Here is a 14587-nt window from a genome sequence, read left to right on the forward strand (position 1 = left end):
CTCGGAAACCCTGTACAGGGTCGCTATGGGTCGGAACCGACTCGACGGCACTTAACAACAACAACAACATATATATATATATAGAGTCAGGCATCTTAACATTATTTCCCTTCTTAAAAGGAGCTCTGATATCATAATGGTTATGAATCGGGCTGTGAATCTCATAGTCAGCAGTTCGAAACTATCAGCTGTTACTCAGGAGAAATATGAGGCTTTCTGCTCCCGTAAAGATTTACAGCCTCAGAAACCCTGTACGGGGTCGCTATGAGTCAGAAATATATATGTATCAATGTAACTCTATAAATAACACTATTTAGTTGTCCCTTTTTCTCCATACATATATACACATGGAATTATATGTTAGTTATAGATTTTCATACATGTTGAAAGACAGAGAGAAAGTCATGTATGTGTGTTGTTGTGCCGTCGAGTCAATATGACCCTGTATAGTGTTTCCAAGGTGCAGCTGATAGGTTTGAACTCTGACCTTGCAGTTCGCAGTCCAGTGCCGATCCTACAGAGCCAGACTAAGTGTCCTTTTATATATATTTGTATTCATATTTACATGTTGTTGTTAAGTATCATGGAGTCACTTGAAACTACAAGGTCAGCAGTTCCAAACTACGAGCAATTGAGCAGGAGAAAGATGAGTCGTTCTGCTCCTGTAAAGATTTACAGCTTCTGAAACCCTATACAGGGTCACTATGAGTTGGAACCAACTCCACCGTTATTAACAATAACAACAACTCATGTGTAGTTGTGAATCACCAATTATTCACCATATTTGAAAAATAAACAAAGATAATAAAAAGCAGAGAAGTAGATTCAGGAAGATATATTGCAACCAATATGTTCAATATATTTTAGAGTCTATTCGATTCAAACTCGTTCATATTATAAGACTCTACAGTACCTAATTACCAAAAACATCATGACTTTCATCATGATCACCTTTATCATTGTTGTCTTCTGACACCTGACTGTCTCTTTCCCAGATTTATTTTTATCCACATCACTGCCAGAATCGGATCTACTTCACAGTTTTTAATTACAAGCTCGCTTAAAGAAGATATTTTTGCATTTGTTTTCCCCTTTTTTGGTCCCTTGTACCTAGAAAAGAGAAGTGAATTTTACACTGGTCATTGGGGTTTTAGGCACTGGACTGCTAACCACAAGGTTAATGGTTCAAAACTTCAAGCTGCTACAAGGGACAAAAGATGAGGCTCTCTGCTCTAGTGAAGATTTATAGTCTTAGACACACTACATAGTTATCTAGAAACACTACATAGAAACCTACAAAGAATAAATTATATGGTTGTAGGTTTGGTTTTGGTTTAATACACTCAATAAGAATTGATTGTATCTTGTCATGTGATGCATTAGTTTTAAAAAACTTTCTGGGTTCAGATATTTAAAAGGACTCCATGCAAATCATCTGTGTACACAGCTACTTATCGAATAATTAGAAACGATGCCTAGTATTTGGTCACCATAAAATATATAATGTACTCTTAGTCCTGTCTTCAAGGAGCTATAATTTTCCACATAGCTGAGCTAAAATATGAGTGTGTAAATATATCAAGCAGGCAGCAAAAATTCTTATTGAGGAATAAATGGGCATTTTATTGCAATGAGTTAGTTTCCATAGGGGGGGAAATAAAGAAAAGTGGAAGGAAATAAAGAAAGAGCTCAACCACAATTTTATAATGAACATAATTTAGAGTTATATTCCTTTAGTGTTTCCACACAACTAAGTCATAGACAAATCCATTACTATCTAGATAAGATCTAGCCAATACAGAAGGCATCATTTAAATCATTACCAGAAGTGATGAACAGATACAGCCATGAATTATTTTAATAAAATCTATGTCTTCAATTCAAATTCTCTCTGTTATTCTGAAAGTTATTTCCCAGAATATGACTTCTAGCTGTAAATCCTTCCTATATAAAAGAATTAGAAAAAGTAAAAAAAAAAAAAAAAAAAATTAAGAATTGTCCTAAATACTATAAAGGAATGTAATTATATTACTTATATATATAATTTTTACTGATGACAATGTATCTATACTATCTCAATCTATATGGTTATTAAAATGATAAGAATCAACTGTAAGCAATATGAAATACTAAAAGACTTAAACTCTGGCATTCATCTGTTGAGGCAATATTTTCTGTGTAACTGGGCAATCTATTACTGCTATGGCAGAAATAGCACATGTGGAAGATTTAACAAACACAAATCTATTTTCTTAAAGTTTAGAAGGGCAGAAATCCAAATTCTGGGTGCCAGTTCTAAGTGAAGGCTATTTCTTTTTCTGTCAACTTTGGGATAGGTACTTGGCGCTTCGATTTCTGCTTCCTAATTGATTGGATATGTTTGTGTATCTTTATATCACCCTTTCCCCATCTCTTTCACTTGCTTATTTAATCTCTTTTATATCTCAAAAAGAGATTGATTTAGGACACAATTTGCACTAATCCTGCCTAATTAACAAAGAAAATACAAACCATTTACAAATGAGATTATAACCACAGACATGGAATTTAGGAATACAGTGCAACCTATAACACTAGGGCTACAGAGCATTACCCTCAGAAAATCCTTACTGGAGAAAACACATTTGAAAATAGACACAACATTGACGAATATGCAATAAATAAGGGAAATAAAAGTGTAGTGGTATTCAACCCTTTTTTGGGGGTATTTGTCAGTATAGCTCAGACTTACGATACATATCAAACAACTTCCAATTCTGAAGACTTAATATATAAGCATACATTTCTCAGTCACATGAAGTCCATTGCAAGTTTTAGGGGAAGATTTTGCTCTGCATGATCATTCAGAGATCCAATCTGAGAGCTATTGGAACATTTTAAGAAATGCTGTTTTCCTAGGTGAGGATAGAGAAACACCTTGGGTCTTTTTACAGTCTTAGCTTGGAGATGACACACATTAGAGAGCTCACATTCTATATACCAGAAATGTCCAGCTTAGTTCTCCACATGCTCAGGAAGGGGAAATAAAAAAGTAAAAGGAAATCATTTCCAACAGAGTAGGTTTTCCTGAATAGGTAATATTTAAAATGACCTGACAATTGAGTATGGGTTACTTTTAGCTAATTATGGCCAATTGATTGGAAGTAGTTTATTTTGCTCCCTCCCAAAGCTGACACAGAATGTCATAACATAATTAAAAAGACATTAACTCACCTAAATAGCTGACTGAATACACAATCATATATTGAAAACAAGAGTCTAAACTGATGTAGCTTACCAAAGGCAACAGAGACAAAGCTAGTAAGACCGGGAAGCCATCAAGAAGCAGAACCCTATAAGGTTTTAGGAGAATTACAAAAAGACTTTAAAAAGTGGATTTAAAACCATATCTTGAAATATGCATCAAGAATTGGATGTACCAGGGACTTCTGAATACTGAGTGTTAGTTTAGAAACAGAAGATTTAGTTGAAAGTCTTTATAATAAATGTTTAGAAAGGCATATCCCTTTTCCAAGCCATTTAGCCAAAATATACCCACGAAAGCAGCAGCAAAATCTTGTGAAAATTTAGTCTCATGAGTAGATGATACAAAGAGACACAATACTAGGACATCATTTGGAGGCCTGCTGTTGCACTGTGGGCTAATGTGCTGGACTGCAAAGTCAGTTTGAACTGCAAGATCAGTGGGTTCAAATTCACCAGTAGCTCCGTGGAAACCCTATAAAGGTTCACTATGAGTCAGAATCCACTCTATGGCACTTAATAACAACAACATTGAGGAATTGGACTGAAGAAGAGTATTTAAGTAGCAATTCATATACCAAAATAATGAAGAGGCCACTTCCTCGAATTGACTTATTTTGTTCATTTGTCCTAGAATCCTGCCTGTCCATTTTTTTTTAAATCTCAGCCAAAAGATAAGAGAGATTCCTGATAGAGTAAAAAGTCCTATTGATAATGTTTAGAGCTCTTTTAATAAAATCTTAATGTAATATTATGCTTATGTAAAAACTCTAATAGCTCAATTTTATAAGAACTAACATCTAAGTATTTAACATTTTAAGAAGACTTATAAATTGAAACAAAAAGACAAAAAGAATTAAAAAATAAAATAATGTGGAGAAAAATAAACAGAAAAAAATATAGGAAACAGAAGCAAGCTAATCTTAACAGGCATAAGACAAAACATTGACTCTGAAAAAAATAACAGAACACACAATAGGATCAGATCGTAAAATAAATGCTAAGGAATAGAAACCAATTGAGCCGATAAGTGGGACTTCTGCTTTGGTTCTACATATAATAACAAAGAATCGAAATAACATATATGAAATGATAGATGCCAAGGCAATGAGCAGTAGACATTGAAAGATGGTGAACCCAGAAACATGAGAAACAAATGAGGTGACTGATAATAAGCTCAGCTTATTGCCTTGAACGTCCAGACTATGACCATAGGGAGAAGGGACAAAGGTGGAAGTCAGTAGACTCTCTGACGTGACAAAAGGAAGTGAGAGTCTAGGGAGAACAAAGCAGATAGAATTTATGTGACAGAGTCCTGAAGAGGAGAGAGAAGCTCAAAGAGCACCCTAGAGATCTACAGAGTGGCTCATCTAGGGTTTAGCTGAATAATGTTTAGCATATGTAAGGAAGCAATCCAAAGCCAAGAAAAGATTCAGCTGAAAGAATTAGATGTAGCAGTTTTCAAATGGGACTGTAAATAGGGATTTTAAATGGAAATTTCTGCACACAGGACTGGGATTATGCCTATTCCCAGTACCCAGAATGGAAAATCTCAATGTTCATGGCCAACTGAAGAGAATACCCAATAAGGTATTCCATTAGCCCTAGACTGGGTTCTCCTCCTGCCCCAACTAACAAACCTTGAGAATAAGAACTGAAAAGACCAAATTATTTTTAATAAGTGAACCATGTCTCAGAACAGAGACTACAAGTATTTATAGTAGTATAAAAAGATTCAGCATGTAACAAGGTAAAATTTATACTTATTAGGCATTCCATAAATAATAACCTGGCATTAAAAGAAGTAGGAAAATTTTACCTATAATGTTGAGACAAATCAATCAAATGAATACAAAATTTAATCAGGTTTTAGAAATAGCAGAAAATGACATTAAACAATTAGTATAGTGAAATTTTACATATTCAAAAAGCTAAATAGAGATATGGAATGTAAAAAATAATCCAAATCAAACTTCTAGAAATCAAAACTGAAATATCTGAGATGAAAAATATATGCAATGAGAGAACTAGCAGATTACATATTTCAAATTAAAAGATTAATTAACTTAAAGATAATGTAATAGAAACGATCCAAAATGAAACACGGAGAGAAAAGACAATTTTCAAAATGAACAAAGCATCAGATAGTTAGGATACAATTTAAAATGGTGTGGTAAATGTCTAATGGGAATAACAGTGCATCTGTGAGTTGTGTGACAATTTAAAATGGTGTAATATACATGTAATTGAAATACCAGGACGTGTGGAAGACACATACACACACTCAAAACTAAAGAAATAATGACTGATTTTTCCTAATTTCTTTAAAAAAATAATAATACTATAAATCAACATATCCAAAATATCATTGAAAACAAGCACTAGAAACATGAAACATAAAATGAGACAAGTGCATTGTTGTATATCATGACCACATTATTGAAAATCAGAGAACAATTAAAATATCAGTGGAATAAAATGACTCACTGTGTAGAGAGAAAGAAATACAAGAATGGCTGCAGAGTTATTGTTAAAAGCAATACAAATTAGAAAAGAAGGGGGATGATTTTTTAAAATACTGAAGAAAACACTGCTACCCTTGAATTCTATGTCCAACTTTATTGTCCTAAAGCAAAGTAGACAGTTTTACACATATAAAACCTGAAGAAATTCCTACCAGCATTCCTACATCATAAGACAAGCTAAAGGAGATTCTTTTGCTAAAAGAAAAATTATATCAGCTAAAAATATGCATCCTCAAGAAATGAAAGCATTAGGAATGATAACTGTATGGGTAAAATGTCAGAGTTTTGTTTGGTATTAAAAATAATTACTTAAAATATAATTATTTTTTAAACTGTAATTTTCTAGTTTGGAGTTTATAAAATTTGTAAAAATAAAATGTATGACAACAATTCCAGGAAAGTTCAAATAAAAGAAATGGATGTAAAGTATTTAAAAATTATTATACTAAATAAGAAGTGTTATAATGTTATTTGACAGTAAACTGTGATAAAGAAACCAGTAAAATATAACAACAAAGATTTCAAGCTACAATATTTTAAGAAAAAGTACCAAAAAGAATTATTAAACATTTTAAGTAATTCCAAAGAATGAAGGAAACACAAGCAAGTGGGACAAACTGGCAAAAAATGGGAATAATATGTGTTTCATCTTTACCATATCAAATACCAAAATAGATGTTAATGACCTTCATACCCTAAGAATACTGCAAGTATGAGTATTTCCAACATCCTAAAACTTAAAATCTAGACTAAAGAGATCAGTGTGCCCAGACAATGAGCAACAACAACAACAACAACAAGCTAGTCATTGTGTTGTTTCAGAGGACAGAGGACAAAACAGCAAATAAAACAGCAAAAAAAAAAAAAAAAAAAAAAGATCTCAGAGAAGAAAAAGCAATCACGTACAAATAACTAGAATTAAGAAGTGCATTTTTCCCCCTAACTATAACATCTGAAATTAGAAGGCAATGGATCATTTCTCTCAATGTTTGGAGGGATTTCTAACTTTGAATTCTTTATTTCCAGCTACCAATCAATTTGGGAGATAGATGAAATGTGTCAAAATTTTTGCCTTGCATGTTCTCATTTTCAAGAATTCACTGGTGGATGTATCCTACTGCTATATAAAAAAAGATCACAGCCCAGGAAACAATGGAATAGACACAAGAGAGAGAAGAAGAGAATTTCAGAACAATGTTAGTAAAAAGTCATGGAAAACTGAATAGAAATTTTCTTGTGTCATGTAAAGATTTCTAGTCAGTCTAGAGAGCTACAATTCAGGCTGAAGCATGAAATCAGGAATGCAGCATCCAATAAAAATCAAACAAGCAACCACAATAGATAATGGTAATTATCTTCTAAGTTAAAAGTAAATTCTATTGAAGATTTTCGAGTGAAATTAAATGAAAGCGAGCAAATAAAACGATGCAATTATTAAGTCCAGCCAACAGAAAAAGCCATATAAAATTATAATCATAATATACTACTTTGCTCTACTATAAGTAAAATTTTAAATCATAATGATATGAGCACTGATTTTTAATGTAACAAAATTATTATTTGACTGCACTGGTTTGAAATAATAATTACTTATGTGTAATGTACAGATGCTAAATCTTGGCCTTTTATGGTAGGAAGTCATTTGAAAATATTTGATATGTAGAGAAAATGAACTTATGACATATGTTTAAAAAATACTTCAGAGAATATAGTTGAGTTAATTGAATGTAATTGATTGTATGACAGAGCTGGCTTCGTGGACATGGACTCAGGTCCCATGCTCTGAAGGGCTGCATGATTAGTTTAATGTTCTACTGTCACAATCTTGACCTTCCTAATAATTTTACCGTGGAACTTGTGTTTTATAAGTAAAGTCCAATGGAATCTGTGTGTGAGTAGAAGCAATACTGGCATATGCTATAGTTTTCTATTATGTTTATATACGATGCTTGAGAAATGCAATGATCACAGACTTCTGGTGGACCCTCAATACCTGGAAGGGAGTTCAGTAAGATTTAAAGTGAATGTGAATTAAACATGCTACATATTGTGCATGTGTTAGTGGAGATACAGACAGCCCTAAGAATTCCTGCTTTTAGTGCACAAAGAAGGCAACAGTGTTTCAAGAAACAGGAAGGACCAAGGAACCCTATCATATAATTTATCCATATACTTGTACTTAAAATAATGACACAGAAGGCAAAGGAAAGGCAAGCTGAAAATAGTATTAGCAAATTTTGCATGTATGAAGAAATAAAATTAAAACAGTTTAAATAATTTTCTGCATTATATCCACAGTTTAAGATTAAATACATAGTCACGTGTAAAATATGAATTGTTTAATTTTGATGGTTCTACATATACATTGTTGTCATTAAGTGCTGTCGAGTCAGTTCCGACTCATAGTGACGCTGTATAGAGTTTCTAAGGAGCGGTTAGTGATCTTGAACTACTGATCTTGAAGTTCAAACTTACTTTGCAGTCCAACACATTAACACACAGCACCATACCAGGACTCCCACATACATACATTGTTGTTGTTAAGTGCTGTTGATTCACTTATGACTCATAGCCACTCTGTATAGGGTTTCTGAGGAGCAGCTGGTGGATTTGAATCATCAGCCTTGCAGCTCAAACTGACCTTGCGGTCCAGCTCATTATCCTGCAGTTCCATACCAGGACTCTATATATACATAAAATTCTCAAATATTTATATTAATTCAGACATTATAAAATATACGGAAGAATGGTAAATCCATGCTAACAATCTATTTTTTAACTTAAAATAACATTAAATCAAATAACAAAAGCAAAACAACAAAACAAATTAAGAGAAAGATTACAGAATAAATAATAATCTTTAAAGTTAGTAACTTTTTTTCCTGGCCTTTAAATAAGGGGTCTCATGTGCTCATTTTGCACTGGGTCCCACAACTTGGCTTTGCTCTGCAGATTCAGATTTGAAGGGGTTTGGAACATGGGAAAAAGAGGGAAAATTGTTTCTCTTGTAATCCCATTAGTTTACTTAGTGAAATATACCTACTTCTTTACTAAAAAACAAAATTTCAATTAAAATAAAAACAATGCCAGGTAATATCAACCAGTTAAAGAGTGGAGATAAGAACTTGCCAGGCAGAAGAAATACTGTGAAGATAATGTGATAGCTTAGACAGGTCAAACATGTCAGACCGTTATTTTATCTTTAATTTCACTTACAGAAGAGGGGTTTTATTTCAATTTTCTCAGTGTGTTGGGTTTTCTTAAAACAGATTGATTCTTCCCAAAATGTTATACTATCTTTGCTTGTGGGAAAAGGGTTAAATAGAGTTATTCAATTCTACTGAGCAAGTGATTTAGAGCCAAGAGAATAAATTTCCAGGGATAATAAATATAATCAAAGGCAAGGCTAGATTTTCTTCAGGGTGTGTGTATTATGGTAGAGGATAAAACAATGAACATAACTGATGAGCTTCTAAAGAACAGAAAAAATGCAAATGTCCCTGATACTCCTTCAATGATGTGCCAGAATGTATTTAAGAATGTTAAATTATTTTTAAAATTTGAAAACATGAAATTATATAAACTGCAAACAGAAAATGTAAGACAGAAACATAGACATGCATAGTTGTGGATTTTTTTCTCTTTTAATAACTGACAAAAAACTGATAACCCACTTTGATCAAGTAGATTTTGTTGACAGAGACTGTTCAGCAGCAGATGTAAGCTCTTATCTTGAAGCAATGAAACTGAAAAACTATTGCAAAGATAGCTCTGAATGTCAGTTTCCTTGTATTGCACAAGTTTAGGGATTTGAAGCATGCACAAAAATGTATGAGGTAAGAGAAATACTGCAACATGTCTTCTAGTGCACAGCTGCTGATAGGTGCCATGCCTCCTCTGACTTACTGTAACCCTAAGTACAATAGAACAAAACACTGCATGGCCCTGTGTTATCCTCACTATTGCACATTTCAGTTCAATGTTATTGTCACTAGGTCAATCCATCTTAAATTTTTTTAAAAAATCATTTTTTTGTTTTGTTTTGTTTTGTTATTAGTAGCATATTCTGTAGCACATTACTTTCTTTTCAGAAGTTATGTCACAGGTTCTAAACTATTTTCTCTAACAAAAATTATGTTGTATTATATGAATTTATTTTATAAGAACACGTAGTCAGTTTAGCCTAGTACTTTAGTATTTTTCACTGTTAATTTAATCATAGCCCTTTAAAACCATATAGATTTGCTTCAGTGCTAACAGACTTGTTAGGAAACAAAAGATATTTTTTATGATTGAGAAATAAAAAGCAAGGAAGGGAAGGAGGACAGAAGGAAACAAAAAAAACAAGAAGAAAGGAAGATGCCCTAAGGTAAAATTGTCAGTAGCTTGTTAAAATTCCTGCCATCTTTAAGGAAAAATTAATTCAAGATTTTAAACATGTTTTGTAAGGGAAAGATTTCTTTTTGCATTCATTAACTTAATTGGCACAGAAGTTTTAAGTGGCCTTTAACCTTTGGATGAAGGGTTGCAATTTTTGCAACAGCTTTTCAAAAATAGTACAATAATGTAATGGAAATGAAAATTCAGAAAGTTCTTTCAGAAATAAAATACTTAAATTTTGAGTAAGGGAACTATTTATAGATTGACCAAGGGAAGCTTTGTGGACTCAAATGACTGCTATAGTTCAACAAGTATGGCTGGCAGTCAGAGGTTTGGATAAATCTATGGGTGAAAGTTATATTGGGATTGTTTTCTTCACTAATTTGTGTCAGATGTGGATAACATTTTGGAAAATGGGTATTAAAGAACAACTTAATTGAGCATATCAGGAACCATACATAGACCAAGAGGAAGCTCTTCAAACAGAGCAAGGAGATAATGAATTATTTTAAATCAAGATATATTATTTCAAAGTATTTATTTAATCTGTATACAGAACTAATAGTTTACTGGCTAGATTAAATGAAGAACATGCATCAGGATAAGAGGAACAGATTGAATAACTTTGCTTGCTAGAAGCAAAACTAACTTACCTGATGAAGATCAAAGACTACAGTCTTCACTATGAATATAAAGAAAATGAAAATCCAATAGTTGAAAGAATAAATAACATCATGGTAGATGTAAAAAAAAGAATGAAGTTGTCCAAGATTTCATTGTACTTGCATCCACTATCAAAGCTCATGCAAGCAACCAAAAGGCAAGAAATCAAACAGATAAACTTCTGGTAAGGTGTCCAAGTAGGCAGATGCATTACATGGATCTTCTATAACAAAGAAATGAGAGACCAAATGAAACAGACACACATGAAAACCCTGGAACACAGAACATCAGACTAAAGGTTAGATAAGGGGACCGAGTGCTTGAAGGGAGGAAAAACTGAGCAGCGACAGCTACAGAAAGAGATTGGTGAGCTGCCAGCCAGACATGATGCTACCATCTTGAACTTTTGTGAGCAGCTGTGACACCGGAAGGTGGCCTGACAGAGCAGATTCACAAAGGCAGTGGGAAGATGTGACTCCTTTTCCCCATACTCCCCTAGTGACCAGTTCTCATGCTCATCCATACTCAGTGCAGATCCTACTAACTGGGAGTTTGGGGCCACCTGGTTGGAAACCATGCCAGTGTGATTTGGGGGAAGGCAACAGCACTTTGGTGCTTGGATTCAGACAGGCTCGGCTCCAGACCTACAAAAGCCACAAAATCACCAGATTAGGATTAACCTAACAGAAACCTTCATAACCAGTCACCCTGTCCCCAGTCCCCAGCTGCCCCGTGGTTCTAAGAGACATTGAAATCAGCTCCACCAAGGGCTTCCAAGAATTACTTCAATATTGAGTGCCCTGAAAATAGATAACGTCTAGGGCCAGGAATTCTACTATAACATCCCTCCTATACCCACCATAAGGAACTCTGGTAGCGTAGTGGTTATAAATCGGGCTGCTAACTACAGGGTCAGCAGTTCGAAACTACCAGCTGTTACGCGGGTGAAAGATGAGGCTTTCTTCTCCCATAAAGATTTACAGCCTCGGAAACCCTGTACAGGGTCACTGTGAGTTGAAACCGACTCCACAGCACATAACCACCACCATCATACCCACCTTATGAATTCTGGGCAGGAACCCCTCAGAGCTTTCTCTTTAGGGCCAATAGCTGCACCGGTTTTTTGTTTTGCTTTATTTTGTTCTTATCCTTCAATTGTTTTGCTTGTTTATTCTTTCTTCTCCTTCTCTTTCCCATTCCCATTAATTTTATCCTTCCTTTCTCTGCTTTTATGTATCTTTCTTTTCTTTGGTTCCACATTCCCCCTCTTCTTTGTTTTTCCTTTTGATCTTTCTTTACAACTCTATACTCTCTCTTTCCATCTTCCCTTTCCCTGGTTTTTCCAAGTGTTTTTTCTTTATTATTTTGATTTCTACCTTTTATAGTCTCTCATATTTTTCTCTTCTATAGCTCCATTTTCCTGTCCCTCTTTACACTTTTTAGTTATTCTATTCTTCTTTTTCTCATTGTTGTCTGTTTGCATTTCATTTTTTTCTTTTCATTGTTGGTTTCTTGTTTGTTTATTCTGTTTTGTTTTATTTGTGTGTTTGGGGAAGGAATTTTCTCCTCTCTCCTGACAGAAAAGAGACAGCAGGCATATACATACAACCCAGCCACAGCCATATTCACTGCAGCTCTGTTCACTGGAAAAGAGCCAATATCAGCACTTATATCACTTGATTGATTCACAGCAGCCAACACCGGTCAAATCTATCCTAAACTCAGGTGAACAAAGAATGGTGTGCATGCTTCCATTCTCTAACTACACCCACAAGACAGAGTTTGTGAGAGCCTAAGAACACATCAATATACAATCATTAATTAACTACAAATGTGACAATACCACAATGTCCTGGAGACAACAGACAATTTTATCTCACATGAAGAAACAAAAAAGAAATGGTTCAAACAAATGACCAAGATGCAGAGCCAGAAAATGTTTCTGAGGAAGAAAATGTAATGGAACTAACTGAAAAAGAATTCAAAACAATGATACTAAGGTACTTTCAAAGGAATGACAGAAACATCGAACAAAGCAAGGAGAACACAGAATAAAATTTTTAAAGAACTAAGGAAAACACAACAAGAATAAACAGATAAAATAAATATAAGTTTTGAAACAACACAAAACCTGCAATTAGAAATCCAGAAGAATACTAAGGTTTCAGAAATGGACAATACATTGCAAGAACAAAGGAATAGATTTGAAGCCTGGATTAACGATCTTGAAGATAAATCTCTCAAGACTAGTAAGATAGAAGAAAAATCAGAACAAATAACCCAAAAAAGGCTTAAGAGTTATGTAAGACACCATGAAGAGGAACAACTTATGTGTATTAGAATTTCAAAACAGGAACAGACAATAAAAAGGAGAGAGAAAATTGGCAAAGAGTTTCTGGAAGAAAACTTCCCTAACAAAATAAAAGATGAAAATATAAGCATATAAGAAGTTAAACAAACACCAAACAGGATACATCCTAAAAGAAAATTATCAAGACATATTTCAATCAAACTTTCAAAAGCAAAGGCAAGGAAATAATTCTGAAAGCAGCTCAAGAAAAACAAAGTTAGCTTCAAAGGAGAACAAATAATATTAACTTCCAGTTTCTCAGTAGAAACCAAGTAGGCAAGAAGGCAATGGGAAAAATCAGAAAGAAAAACAGAAATGTCAACCAAGAATCATATATCCAGCAAATTTGTTCTTCAAGTATGAAAGCAATATTATGAAATTTTCAGATAAACATAAATTAAAGGAATTTGTAATAACTAATTCCGACCCACCAGCTACTCCTTAGAAACTCTATTCTGGATCGCTATGAGTCAGAACCAACTGGACCAGCACTTAACAACAAGATCAACTTTACAAAAGTTACTAATGTGTTTTGGGGGCTGAGACCAACAAAGGCAGACAATAATTTGAGATTAACATACATGTGACACCACAACCCAGATCTTAATACAGAGATGGTGTAGTTAAGAGCCGTCAGTTCGGTTCTAATCCATAGAGACCCTGTATAGGGTTTTCAAGAGCAACTGGTGAGTTTGAACTGCCAAACTTGCAGTTCAAACCAAACTGGTGATCTAGTGCTTGTCCTATAGTAGTATCCAACCTAACATAAATCTAAAAGACTGAAATTAGGGAACCAGAGATATCAATTTATAATGAAGGTGACTCGTCATCATCATCAGGTGCCATCGAGTCGGAACCGATTCATAGTGACCCCATGCACAGTAGAACGAAACAATGTCCGATCCTGGGCCAACCTCACTACCACCGCCACACTTGAGTCCATCAATGATGCCACCTGGCCGATCCATCTCGTTGGGGGTCTTCCTCTTTATCTCTGACCCTCCATCTTACCCAGCATGACATCCTTCTCTAGCGACTGTTCCCTCCTGACCCTATTTCCAAAGTATGAGAGACGAAGTTTAGCCATCTTTACCTCCAAGGAGCACTCTGGCTGCACTTCTTCCAAAACAGATCTATTAGTTCTTTTGGCAGCCAATGGCACTTTTAGCATTCTCCTCCAACAACCACAACTCAAAGGCATCAATTCTTCTACAATCTTCTTTATTCACTGTCCAGCTTTCACATCCGTATGAGGTTATTGAAAATACCGTGGCTTGGGTCAGGTGCACCTTAGTCCTCAAGGTGACATCTTTGCTCTTCAACACTTTAAAAAGTTTCTGTGCAGCAGATTTGTCTAATGCAATACGTCGTCTGATCTCTTGACTGCTGCTTCTGCAAATGTTGATGGTTGATCCAAGAAGAATGA

This window comes from Chrysochloris asiatica, unplaced genomic scaffold (genome assembly GCF_000296735.1).
Source record: "Chrysochloris asiatica unplaced genomic scaffold, ChrAsi1.0 scaffold00015, whole genome shotgun sequence".
NCBI lineage: Eukaryota > Metazoa > Chordata > Mammalia > Afrosoricida > Chrysochloridae > Chrysochloris > Chrysochloris asiatica.